The sequence below is a fragment of the Lissotriton helveticus genome, chromosome 6, assembly GCF_964261635.1.
Source record: "Lissotriton helveticus chromosome 6, aLisHel1.1, whole genome shotgun sequence".
Taxonomy (NCBI): Eukaryota; Metazoa; Chordata; class Amphibia; order Caudata; family Salamandridae; genus Lissotriton; species Lissotriton helveticus.
In genome coordinates, this window is record NC_136067.1 from 1,701,858,946 (window position 1) to 1,701,873,406 (window position 14,461).

The 14,461-nt window shown below is 43.0% G+C and overlaps 1 protein-coding gene across 11 annotated transcripts in view; it reads left to right on the top strand.

The window, feature by feature from the left end:
* Positions 1–14,461, top strand: part of LOC144763708 (uncharacterized) — a 2,434,724-nt gene that overhangs the window by 2,058,199 nt on the left and 362,064 nt on the right. The gene's annotated exons all lie outside the window — the stretch shown is intronic.

The following is a 14,461-nucleotide window of genomic DNA, read 5'->3' on the forward strand; positions in this document are numbered from 1 at the left end:
GCTGAAAACAAGAACACAGCTAGCTCCAGGCAAATTGAGTGGGACGCCTTTAAGGTGACCATACGGGGAGTGGCGATGGGCACGAAAGTGGGCATTAAACATTCGGTATTAGATAAACTCAAGGAAGTAGAGGGTAAACTGGCAATGCTCGAAAATGAAGCAGTGGGCACGATTGATGGCCTCACTCAGCTCCAAGAAGCCCATATACAACATGCAGAATTACTAGGAGAACTGAGAGTAATAGATTATAGGGAATACACATGTAGACAGCACACTCAGGCTGACAGATCGGGACCACTGCTAGCACGATTGGTGCGAAATGCTCCAGCGGACACCCCAATAATAGAGGTGAATAACCAACAGAGGACGGTACTGACGACTCAAATAGACATAAATAAGGTGTTCGTAGATTACTATACTGGGCTATATGGACCACACACACCACTATCGGCTGAGAGCTTGGAGTCCTTCCTGACGGAATTGCATATTCCACAACTCACGAACGCGCAGAGAAATGATCTAGCAAAGCCCATATCGGTGGCTGAAATCAGGCAGGCCATCAGAGCGCTACCACGGAACAAATCCCCCGGAACGGATGGGCTACCAGCAGAGTTTTATGTGATGTACATTGATATATTAGCACCACACTTACACACACTATATAGGGAATCATTGGAGTCTAGCACCCTACCACCTACGACATTGCAGGCATTGGTGGTCTCCCTCCTGAAGCGCGGCAGGGATGCCTTACAAAGGGAGAACTACAGACCCCTGTCCCTGTTAAACACGAATTACAAAACCCTAAGTAAGATAATAGCGATGCGTTTATCCCAATATATTCCGGAACGCATACACTCAGACCAATGTGGCTTTGTGCCAGGAAGGAGCACCGGATTGAATCTTAGACAATTGAGCCAGTTAATGGTACGAGATGACTCAGGGAACAATACGGAGGGGTGTATATCCTTAGACCTAAAACAGGCCTTCGACTCCCTGAGATGGGATTATATGTTTGCGATATTGGCCAAGTTCAGTATCCCTCCGGAATATATAGCATGGGTAAACCTGCTATACCTAAACCCCACAGCGCGTGTCCGCACCAATAAATGTATCTCCGACCAGTTTAAAATAGCGAAGGGTACGCGACAGAGATGCCCACTATCGCCCTTGCTGTTCCTACTTGCGCTAGAGCCCTTATTAATTAAAGTACGGGCCCTAGCCTACAACAAAGGAATAACGAGACATTTGACCTCCCATATAATATCGGCTTACGCAGACGACATAATACTATACATCAGAGACATGAAAAATCGACTAGACCCGCTGCCGGAGATATTTCGCGATTTTCGAGGGATATCGGGCCTTGCAGTAAATGAAGCCAAATCGTATGGCTACTATTTCCATATGACTCCAGAGGACACTCACATTCAGTTCACACCACACAGGTTCCAGATGGCACCCACAACTTTCAGATATCTAGGGATACAGGTATACCGGGATACTCGCGATCTGCTGGATGGTAACTTGGGTAAAGCACTAAACAATCTCAGGACACAGGTACAATTCTGGAACACATTACCACTATCGGTAGCAGGGAAGGTAGCAATATCGAAGATGGTGACACTGCCCAGAAAGATTAACTTTTTCACAAATCTGCCGCTCCTGATCCCGATGAGCTATTTTAACCCCTTCGACGCTCATGACGAGCTGGGCTCGTCATGGCGTAGCCTCCTCGCACGCTCATGACGAGCCCAGCTCGTCACGTAAAGTGCGCTTTTTAAAAACCCAGCGTACGGGCGGAATTCCGCCCGCACGCATGCGGTTAAATCTCTGCACACGCTCCTGACGGAATTAATATGGGGTTCGGGCAGGCGACGCATCAGTTTAGCAAAATTACAGCTACAGACTGATAGAGGCGGTATGGGAGTACCAGATCTGATTGCATATGGTTATGCATGTCAGCTCCAGTGGTTGGCCTATTGGCTAGCGGGTCGTAATATACACGAACTGGGTATGACTGAGACTGACAGGAATAGGGGAACTATACACCGATTACTACTGCCAGATGCAAAAGTACGCATATCAGCACCACACCTCTTAAGGCTTGCTATCAAGTGCTGAAGAAAAGTGGTCAGATATACTAATGCAGCATCATCGTATGCACCCACAATACCTCTACTGGGGCTCCCCTTGGGGACGGGTACTCTAACGGAAATGGAACTGAGGCCTTGGCGTGAACCAGGTGTCCTACATATCGGGGATTTCTTTGCAGAAAGCAACATCATGACACACGCAGAATTTGCATGCTCACACCAGACTGACGAAGCGCTATTCTTATTACATGCACGGGTTACACACTACATAACCACGACCTGGGCACGGGACGGAGTAGAACCCACCACTAATACACTACTCACAATGCAATACCTTATGGGGATGGGCAGCCACCTGACAAAGTGGCTCACCAATGGCATTAGGGAAAATAGGGTGATCTCGCTACAACCTGTCCGGGAACGCTGGGAGCAGGATCTTGGCCGAACTGTTAGGGACAAGGAATGGGAAAAGATACTAAAGTTCCCAAAAAAGGTGTCACGTAACCCCAAATTAAAATTTATTCAATTAATGATTGTCCACAGAGCGTATCTCAGCCCTCACCGATTACACACCATGTTCCCAAAAGCGGCAGACACATGCCCCAGATGCAGATCATAAAATGCAGGGCTCTTACATATGTTCTGGGAGTGCCCCAAGATAGGCTATTATTGAGGAACAATACACAAGATTTTAACAATGATTGCACCAGGTAGGCCTTATGCATCACCACTGTATACTATACTGGGGCTAGGAATCACGGAATAAAAAAGGGGCGCTGCTACGCGCTTTGTAGATCTGGCACTGATCTTAGCGAAAAGATCAATAGCAATGAAATGGAAGTCAATCAGGCCACCAGACATTGAGGGTTGGCATGATGAAGTGATTCGATGGGGGAAGGCGGAAGGAGCGGAGCTACAAAGAGAGGAACGCAGAGGCCTCAGAAAAACTCACATTTCAATGGACTGGAACTCTATGATTACGGAATTTGAAAGGTTCGCTGAACCATACTTGGAATAGACATGTAATGTAAAGAGAAATGTATAGCGAGATTATACAAGTTAAGACCGGGCTACTTCATTTGCTACTGAGCACAGGGAGATATACCACAAATGCACGTGAAGGGATGCGGATATCGAGCACAGGTTGTTAAACTTGCATCATGTTGGGGGAGGTACGGGCGGAAGAACAGGAATAAATCACAGGAGGGGCTTATGTGACAATACCAGAAGAGTCAATATGAGTGCGAATTTAAAGTGCTAGGGTTATGGGGGAGGGGGGAGTTATCAATGTAGGGGTTTTTATTTTCTTCTTTACAAAAAGAAAACTGCAATGTAAAGCATATTCATATCGGTACTGCACAATAATGCGACTGTAATTGTGTATACAGAGATAAAGAGTATATGACTAAGTTATGTATGCAGAAATAAAAATATTTAAAAAAAAATAAAAAAATAAGTGTGTGCCAAATCCATTAAACAAATAGGTTATAAAATTGATACTAGATTGGACTGAAAATCATTGAATAGGCTGTAAAAGCGATAATTGTATGCAATATTAATGCAGATCAGCAATCAGCATAGTATGTAATATTAATGTTGATCAGCAATCCACATTCCCACAGTGTTCTGTTTCTGCAGCAGTTCCTTAGTTTGACAGACCAGGAGGCCTGTATATAGTGCATTCACATGTGTTAACAAGAGCTTCTACCACTACTGCCTAGGACTCTGTATGTCCAAACAGAAAACCATACATTACTGTTAGATTTGGGGGTATCTAGTTGGGGGAGGTAGGTTCCTTTGACCAAGTAGGGACCATTGCGTCTAGTCAAGGTAAGGGGGTACACTCCTACAATAACCCCTGTTCACCTACTTGGTAGCTTGGCACGAGCAGACAGGCTTATCTCAGAGGCAGTGTGTAAAGCATTTGTGAACACATTCAGCAAGTTGTAGTATAAAAATAAGTATTTTTATATAGACTTAACACAAGACCACAAACAACAAAAATCCACAATACTGTACTTTAAAAATGGTAGAAATAGCTTAGCTTTCTTTAGATGTAAAATGCGACACTTTGAGTTCAATGTACCTTTGGATGCGTAACGCTATACAACGAAAGTATTGCAGGGAAGGTGATGCGTCGGTTCCTTACACGCAAGAACAGTGATGCTTTGGGACCCAACTGCTGCCTAGGGGACGGTGATGCGTCGATTCTTCTCTGCATGGGGAGGTGATATGCCGGTTTCTTTCTGTGCTTCTGTGGCGATGCGACCTGCAACGCTGTGATGTGATGAAGATCCGGTGCAATGAAACAAAAATGGCGTCTTCTCCTTGATGCGACATGATGCGTGCATGCCTGACGGCCGTGAGGGGTTTCAACGATTCTTCTGAGCCGCGGCAGGCCCTGCGACACGCTTCTCTGCTGATGCGACAGCATCTGATGCGACTGCGACACTCTTCTCCAGTGATGCGAGACGCTCCGGCAATGCAATGCGACAGCTGCAGCGGTGACACCCTTCTTCAGTGATGCGACGAAAGCGGTTGCTGTGGCGACACGCTTCCCGATGATTTGACGGCGCCTGATGCGACGGCAACACTTCTCCGGCAATACGAGGCGCTTCTGCGCGGCAAAGCTACAGCGGCAGCGGCGACACCCTTCTTCAGTGATGCGACAACAGCGGCGGCGACACGCTTCTTCGTGAGTCGCGCTTCCAGCTCCTTGCGACACGCAGTCTCTCAGAAATCCCAACACAACTGCAGGCACTTCCAAAGAACTCTTGGGGAGCTGGTGGGTGAAGTCTATTGTCCCTGAGAATTCAACAGGAGGCAAGCTCTATCTCAAGCCCTTGGAGATCCTTCACAAGTTGAATAAAAGTAGCACAAAGTCCTTTCTCCATTCTTTGGCAATCAGGTAACCACTGCAGGCCAATCCCCCAGACAGCACTCAGATTAGGGATAGTCTCTTCCTCAGTTCCTCTGGTTCCTCTCCTCAGCAAAGGTTTCTTCTTGTTTCTCAAAGTGATCTAAAGTTCCGGGGCCTTTTATCCTCATTTTCTCAGTGTTCTCTGAAGGCAGAGAGGCCTTTGCCTAGTCCAAACCAGTTCTGGTCAGTCCTGGAGCACTTTGTTGACAAGACTCCTCCTTTCCTTTCACATAGTGGGCCAGGGACATCAGACGCACCACAGGAGGTGTAACAAGTATTGTGGAAGGCTGCCACAACCCTATTCAGGTCCCAGGTGCAACTCCTCCCACCCATCTACATGCAGATCTCTCTATTCAGCCCTATGCTGACTCACCCTGTCTCCTGGAATCCCCCAGCCCCTGTCACTCAAACTCCAGACAAGGAATACACAACCTAGCAGAGACAGGCTTGGACAGTTAGGCAAGAAAATAACTACTTTCTAAAAGTGGCATTTTTAAACACAGAATGTTAAAACCAACTTCACTAAAATATGTATTTTATCATTCTGAGTTCAGGCATACTAAACTCGAATTTCTACCCATTTCCCTGAGTCAGGTAGGATTATAAGATGTTATAATCAAACTGCCCATTCTGGCCTATGGGGAACAGGTAGCCTTGCAATAGTGAAAAACGAAAATGGCTGTAATTCACTATCAGGACATGCCACACACATCAGGGCATGTCCTACATTTAACCTACAATACACCCTGCCCCTGGGCCTACCATAGGGGTGACTAATATGCAGAAAACTGAATGTTTAGGGACTGGCAAGTGGGTGCACACAGGCTCTGCAATGGCAGGCCTGAGACATACTATACAAGCTGCTCCAGTGGGTGGCACAATCAGTGCTGCAAACCCACCAGCAGCCTATGATTTACAACCCCTTGGCACACACAGTGCACTGTACTAGGGACTGACAAGTAAACCAAATAAGCCAATCATGGAGTCACTAATCCATACACCAATTTACAATAGGGAGGTCATAGGCACTTTAGCACTGATCAGCAGTAGTAAAGTGCCCAGAGTCATAAAACAGCAAACAACAGGTCAGAAAAAGTACAGGAGGAAGGCGAAAAGTTCAGGGATGACCCTGCAAAAAAGGGCCAAGTCCAACAATTACGATTTATAATTGAAAGAAACTTTAATTCACTGCCAGATTATCCATGCTTAGATTATTAGCTCTAGAATAACTCCTAAATCCATGATTAGATGAGCATATGTAATAACTCCCAAATGTATTGCTTTGATCTCAACTCGAGCACTGCAGAATAAGGGTGAGAACATCAATGCTGATGTTGGTATTCAACCAAATTATTGTTTTGGAAATACTGTGTGTCCCATTTCCCTTGTGATACAAATTCCGGAATAATGTTATACATTTTTGGTCCCTTACAAAACTCTTCTATTGTTGCCACGTTGTTAGGCACCAGCAGATCCTTGTGGATCTCATTCGATTGTGCTTCGTTTTTATTTAAGGGGTCTGGACCGTCATCCCTGCCTGGCCCAAATGAAAAGCTTGTTAGTTTTATTTTCCCTTCTTGTTCCTTGGAGACATCTAGAGTGAAAATTAAAAAGAGAGCGTCCTCTGGGATTCCTTCAAAAACACTTTTATACACCAATATTGACCAATTGTGTTCATTATGAAATATGATGCCTGTGATTAGCTCTGAATATAAATGTTTTTATTGAATCTTTCCCTGTTTTAAATTTTTTTTATAATAAATTGGCCTAGGAAATCGTAAACACTATTGATCTTTAGTGAGTTTTTGTGCCAATATACTGTAGCCACCAGGTTGGCGGTGAACTTTTTGAATGGCTGTGGTGTGTATGCAGCGGGGTTGGTATGATTGTGGTGTGTAGAAAAGTGTTCTTGAAGAAATGCCAGAGGACGCTCTCTTTTTAATTTTCAGTTTAATCCTAATCCTTTGGGTGACCAAGGGTTCCTCTTTTTTATTGAAATAGACATCATGGGGTCGATCCCGATTAGGGAAAAACTGCTCCGAATAGCCGTTTGGAGCGTTTTTCCCTTACGAATCGTACCCTGCAACCTCCCACGTACGTACGTCGAAGTACGATTCGTACCAGGAGCCGGACTCCGTACGAATCGTACAGAGACCGTACGACTCAAATCCCCGTACGAGTCTCCGTCGGAACCCGCTGTACGCGAGATCTGTACGGCTCGCGGCTGGTTTATACGACCCAGCAAGTACGATACGTGTCGGGTACGTACCGTACAACCCTTTTTTTACGGGAGCTGAAAACAGCCGTAAAAGCAGAGATCACGCTGAAACAGGTACGGAACAGCCCCCCGTGTACGGTGCGTAACCCCCATGATCGCAGCCATGTAAGCTGGGTGTACGGGGCGTACCCCTGCGATCATGGAGGGTACGCACCGTATGGTGTGTATGTGATTGTGCGCTTTTCCGTACGAATCGCCCTTACCTGACGTGGACTGTACGGATCGCGTCCTGATGCCCCGGTCCGGATCGTACTCGTCGGGTCATACGGCATGTGTACGAGTCGTACGGAGAGGGCTCCGGATACGATTCGTAAGGACGGTTTTTTTACCGGATCGGAATCGACCCCCTAGAGTGACCGAGCAAGATTGCTTGTTTTGTTACCCTCGTCCTTTGTACATTTCGATCTTTATGGCGACATTCTTGGGTGGGATAATAACATTGGTTGTGCTAATGGCATTTCCTTGGAATATGTCTCTGTTTGAGTCTTTTATATTTCATTTTTTAATATAGTTGTACATAATATTGGTTTTTTCAATTATTTATTGAGTTTTATTCATTTTGTCTTACACATTGTTGTTATTTTTATGTTAACTGTGTTTAATTATTTTTAGTGTCTGTTTTTGATTTGTTAATATATTTTAAGTTTTTTTAAATTTCTGTCAGTTTTGTTAAGGTGGGTTTTTGGGATTATATGGGAATAGGGCAAATGTCTGTTAAATATTTAGTTTTAATTGACCATTTCCTATTGTTTTTATTTTGTGTATTATATTATTATTTAGGGAATTTGTGTAGTTATTTAATCGATTATTTTTAACGTGTGATAATATTTATTTGTTTGCTAAGTGGGTAATTAGTTAATTGACTTAATTATTTAATTGTTTTTAATGGTTTGGATATTAATTAATTATATGTTTGTGTTTTGTATAATAATTAATTTTATAGTATTATTATTTTTTTTAATAATATGTTTTCTTCTGTTATTAATTTTAAAAAATGTGATTGTAAGAATTTTAGGGTAATACGGAGGACAATACTTTAAATCTATTTTTTACATTTTTATTGATATTTTTTAATATAATTGTTTGTATAGTTTTATATTAAAAAGTATATTCATATATGATGTTGAAAATGGTTTTATATGTATATGGAAATATATTTTATGGAAATATATTCTACTTTTATTTATATTTTATTCATATCATTACAATGCCATTTATTTTGCATCTGGAAAATTAAATTTGACCCTTCGAAAGTCCAAAACCTTTCCAACTGTTGGTTAGTTGGGATGGAAATAGAAAATCTAAACCTCCAAAAGTCCAAACACTTTCCCTACTGTTGCTTACTTTAAATTGGTAATACAAATCCTTCTAAGGCCCTACTGCTGTTACGTTGGAGTGGAAGTAGTAAATGTGACCCCTCCAAAGTATAAAACTTTTGTTTTATCTTAGCCAATCTCAGTGCTTGGAATCTGAAATGGATTGGTTAATGGTGTGAAGAGGAGAATCCAGCCACTGACAGTTGGCCCAGGCTTCTTTGATACTAAAATGTTTATGAGGTTATCTATCCACAATTTAATTAAACCTACCTCAAAGAATCCTGTTGTGTGCAGAGAAGTTATTGGAGAAGAAAACTCAACATTTGCAATGGGCAAAGTCAGCGAGAGAAGCCTGGACTCCTGTGATGCACCAACGGTGTCCTTTACTGGATCAGAGCAGCGGAAGCACAAAATCTAAAAGGTGGTCAGAAGACCCTCCTATGCGCTATCCCGGAATCCAGAAGTAGTGGAAAACCACATACTGGGTCAATTTGAGAAGAACAATAGCAGTGAGGAACATTAGCAAGAGTGAGCCTCCTCAGACAATAGTGCAAGAACGAAGCATGAGCTGACATGCATGCTAATTAAAGGCATCAACTAGAATGCTAAAGTGCGGAAGAGTGCATGTCAGCGGTCATATTGCGAGTAAAACAAAAAAAGTGTTGCAGATTGGCATTCCTGCAGTTATTTTGAAGTGGTTTTTGTAATATAATAATTACAGTGATTTTCAGATCAATTTCAAACACCAGAAACACAATTTTAAATTAATAAATACACTGATTCGCACACCAATTTCAAACACCAATTGCAAACACCAGAAACACTCCTTAAGATATTCTGAAGTACTTACATGTTTTAAGCTCACACGTTTTTCAGTAGTGCGGGCAGGGAGGGGCAGAAGCCACCCTTGATCAGATGTGGATGTCACATGGGCTGCACTCACTAACCTGTACAGCTTAGACTTTTCAGTGGAACTTGGCAGACAAAGCATGAAGCACAGAGAGCTCCCAAATCATAATGCCCACCAGGGGCCGTATTATGGTGTAGGCAAATTTTCAATGTTTGCACCGGAAGCACCTTTAAAATTGTGCACCCAGTGCAAACAATGTAAATGTGCCCTATTACCATGAATGCGCTGCTCCCAGGGCAGCCGCAAACATGCAGTGCCCTGGGGGCAGCACATCCACGTGAAATACGGAGCGGCTGCTTTAAAGCCGCTCCATGTTTCACAGTGCAGGTGGCAACCCTCCTGCACTTTCAAAGGGGATTAGAGATCTCTTTGAAGGTGGGTGCAGTCAGTGATTACACCCACCTACAAAGGGATGTGTGGGGGTCCTTAGAAGAAGGCTGCTTTCAGGAGGAGCACTGACAGTTCACCACCTTTTAAATGGTGCACTGTCAGTGCGCCTTCTGAGGGCTTCTTTGTCTATGTGCCCACGTTGGTAATACGGCACGGGAGGAGAGGCAAAGGGATTCCCTAATTTGCCTGGGGCATGCTCCCATGGAAATGAGGAAATGCCCCCTTGAAGATAGTGCTGGCGCTTTATGTGCACTATTGGTATTACAGAGGGAGGCCATAAGTATCTGCAGCCCCTTCTGTAATACCAAAATGCCCCGGAGTTGTGCAAAGCAGTCGCAAACGCCCGTTGCGCCCTGGGAGGCACTTTATGTAATACGGCCCCGGGTGCACAATTTAAGGAAGGCCCGAGAACAAACTGTTCAGAGTGGTCCGGCTTTTGCACGGGGCATATAAAAGTATTAACATAAATTCCAATTCTGGTTAATATACTGATTAATACTTAAAATACTGTTGATGAAAAGATATTAGTAATTCAGAAATTAGACATCATTAGTTGATCTGCACACATGATACATGCGGATACCTGTCAATACCTGGAATATCATTTGGAGATCCGCACACCTGTGTGAACATTAATTGATCTTCACACCTGTGAGTGATATGTGAATTGTAACATTTCAAAGTATATTCACTAAGGGGCAGATTTACAAGCCCCTTGCGCCACTTTTGTGTCACTTTTCCTATGTTAAAAGTGATTCAAAAGTGGCACAAGGGGCTTGTAAATCAGCCCCTACGTTGTTAGCCTTTGTGTGTTTGTGTGGAGGGCATACAAAATAAAGTCATCAATGGAGGAGATTAATGCACCTTTGCCTTTCTTACCTTGCTTAGGTGATCCTGTTCTAGAGTGGAAACAATGGAAAGATAACTTTGAAGCCTACATAGAAGCTATTGGGGGAGATATTTACATTGATAAACAAAGGTTTGCCATTTTAAAACATTGTTTAGGCGCTGGTGGGAGATATTATATCATTTACCACCAAAAGATGAAGAAAAAATAGATGTTTATGAAATGGCGATAAGACAAATGGATATTCTCTATACCAACAAAGTTAATGAAGTGATATCTAGATATAAATATTTGAGTAAAGGTCATCGATGTTTTTGTAAATGATTTGAGAATGTTTGCTGCCAAAGGCAACCATGGAACTTTTCATGATCAAATGATACGTAACCAAATGGTACATAAAATATGTGACACACGGTTGCAGGAAAAGCTATTATCAGGAGCAGATCTAACATTAGAAAGAGCTATAGATATTGCCTATCAATTTGAATTGGGTATAAAAGAGTTATCGGCCAAAACTGCTAGTGAAATACAATTGGTGAAGAAGGTAAATGGAGAAGATAAAGTACCTAGTGGGAGAGGGGACTCTAAGATTCAAACTTGTGCTCAAGGCATGGATAAGGGAAAAATGAAAAGAGAGAAAAGGGAAAAATGAAAAGAATAGATGGAAAAAGACTAAATTAATACGAAGAATCTCAAAAAAGAAGCAGAGGAGAATTTGTTTTAAAGAAAATATAGAAGCCTCAGGTAGTAAGGAATCTCTCTCCGAATCACTGAAAAATGCATCACAAGATATGATTCAGGAAAATAAAGCTAATCTTGTGAATCCAGAGACTAAAGATCTAGCATTAGGGCCAATATTGGCCTATGAAGCTCCCACCTCAAAAATTGCATATCCTATAACAGTATTTGATAATTCCACAATAAAGGGGTTTCCATCTGATAACAGCAGAGCAGCGGAAGTCTGTTAGCCTATTCTCTTCAGTACTTAATCCTTTGGCTATTCCCCTTTCTGACATTGTAAAACGTAGAGTTAAGTCTGAGATAGCTGATGTTGAACACATCAGGGAAAGTACAGACACACTCCAATTAGATTTTATACCTCTGTTTGATACGGATCTAATATTAAATAGGACTCTGTTTCTCAAATGTTTTCAGGAGATTGAAAGTTTAAAACTTATTCAAAGCAGTGATATAAGCTTAGTCTCCATCCTAAAAACAGACGTTGGCTATAAATCGAGGGTAAGGCCTAATTCCAAAATTGTTGCTAACCTTGTATTTCAATGGTCAGAAGACCTACAAAGTAGGGGGATCGATGTTGTCCCTTTTTCTGAGAAACCCCGAATTAGAGCCCTCGATAATAAGTCCTTGTTAACACATGTAGTTTCATGCAGTAAAGATCGCCCGTATGAAACGGAAGAATTAAAAATCTGTATTACAAAAATGGCAGACAAGTGAATTTTAAAGATTCCATCCCACTCTACTCTCAAGGGAACTGTAAAGAAGAGAGTTCTAACTGGAACTGGCTACCTGGTGGTCTATCGAGCAGATCTAATAATAAACTTCCACAACAGCCATCCTTCTAGCAATGAATTAAAAATAATATCATGGAATGCTGCAGGAATAAAGAATAATAAGGAAAAGTTACAATACTTATGTGCACTTGGTGCAAACGTGATTTGTCTACAAGAGACCTGGTGCACAGAGGAATTTCTATGTAAGGATTATTTTACTTTAGATTGTAAGGCAGTTCCATCTAGGAGAGGACATGCAAAGGGAGGAGTGGCATGCCTGTTGTCAAATAAGATAAAATGGAACTATGGTTACTATAAAGATCCTAGTAACCTTTTTCTGGCAATAATGTTATATAATTCTGATAATAATGTAAAATGTAAACCATTGACGTTGATAAACGCTTATATTCCTCCTGACGCCTGTCACGATGTACTCTTGAAGAAGGTTTTCTCATACATTAAGAAAGTCAATGAAGTAGAACTCTCCCCTCATATAGTATTGGTAGGGGATCTGAATTGTAAAATCTCTAACTCCACTCTGGACATATTCCGAAATAAGGAAAAAGAAGAATCCCTACAGATCCCACAAGCACTTTTTCCACAAAATATTAGGACAAATAAGAGAGGGAAAATGCTTCTGGATGAGTTAACTAAAGTTGATGGCATTGTAGTAAATGGAAGACTCCCCTCTGATACACCGACAAACTTTACTTGTAAATCTAATAGCAGAGAATCTATTCTAGACTATGTGGCAGTGGGAAGTACATCCTTTTTCTTATTGAAGGATCTTAAGGTTTCCAATTCTCTCTATAGTGACCATAAAATATTAACTCTCACTGTAAATCTAGATCTACTTTTGCGTGACCCATGGTCACTAAACGGTGAAGCTGTTTGTTTTGCTAAGAATTCCGGAAAATTTTATTGGGATACTAAGGCCATTTTGGGTCTGGATAGTATCTTAGAGGCTACTGTAGAGAATTTGTCTAAATGGAATGGATCAGGAATTGCTAGTTCTAATGTTTTTATGATTAAGTTGATAGATATTGCTAAGAAGTCAAATCAAAAAAGAAATACTAAAGTAGCCCCCATATCCTTACATCTGTTTAATCTTGTAATAAACAAATTGATTAGAGAACAGTACTTGCACTACTCCTCTGAGGAGCGGCCAGCAGAGTGCAGCAGAGAGCAGCAAACTGCAATCAGCAAACCCCACGAGCTGTGAACCACGAGGAGCGAGGTGCAGCGGGCGGCCAAGAAGCGAGAAAGCGAGACGTGAGAAGCGAGAAAGCTCCGGCGGTTCTATAGCCGCGGAGCCATATACCTGTGGTGCCAGGGGTGCCTGCGGTGCCTGCCGAGCCTTGGAGCCCTGGAGCTGGGAGAGTCGGAGCCGGAGATAAAGACGCGGTGAGAGGCTCTGATTCTGGCCAGGATTCCGGCGGCCTTGAGTGTTGCGGGGGGAGCTGCCTTACCAGCGGCGTAGAACGCCATAAAAAGAAGGTGTGCGCAGCTGACAAAGGGTGCTGGAATTACCCCACGGGAACCACGCCGTAATTTGGTTCTGCAAGAGCTGAAAATCAGCTGAAAATCACTGCCTGAGTTGTGAGGTCCTCCTGAGCTCCTGTCTGCAAAGCAGAATTTTACAAAAAAATGTTTTAGAAAATTTGAGTAAGAGCCAAATTAGCAGTAAGGCAGCAAGATACCAAAGCAAATGCTAATAAATATTTAAGATTACACAAACATCCCCACAAGGAGACATACCTTTTGCAATTGAGATGCGGTAAGCCCAATTTAGACGTAGAGAAAACGGAGCACAGAGCTCCTGCATTTCCTTATTACCGGACTGTTGGCCTATCTGCTGCTAGTACCATTTCCACAGCACAGCATCCATAGTTGAGGCTGCTGTCGGGTGCCTTTTGGATCTTTTGACTCTTTGGATTTTTCCGGAGTGTGAACCGGAGCGTGCACCGGTGCAACCGGAGAGACTGGAGCCTGGAGTTTTGGAGGCCAACCGACCAGCCAGCGTGGAGGTAAGTGGCAGTGGCGAGCGCGGCCGCCATTAGAGGTAGTTGCAAAGTAAGAGCCGAGGGTGTGGACCCAGGGGCTGCCTGACTAGGTCACCCAGCCTGCGGTCCCCCTGTGTGCTCCGCTTGCCGCCGCCCTCTCCCCCTGTAAAAGAGGCTGTCCAGTATAGCACTG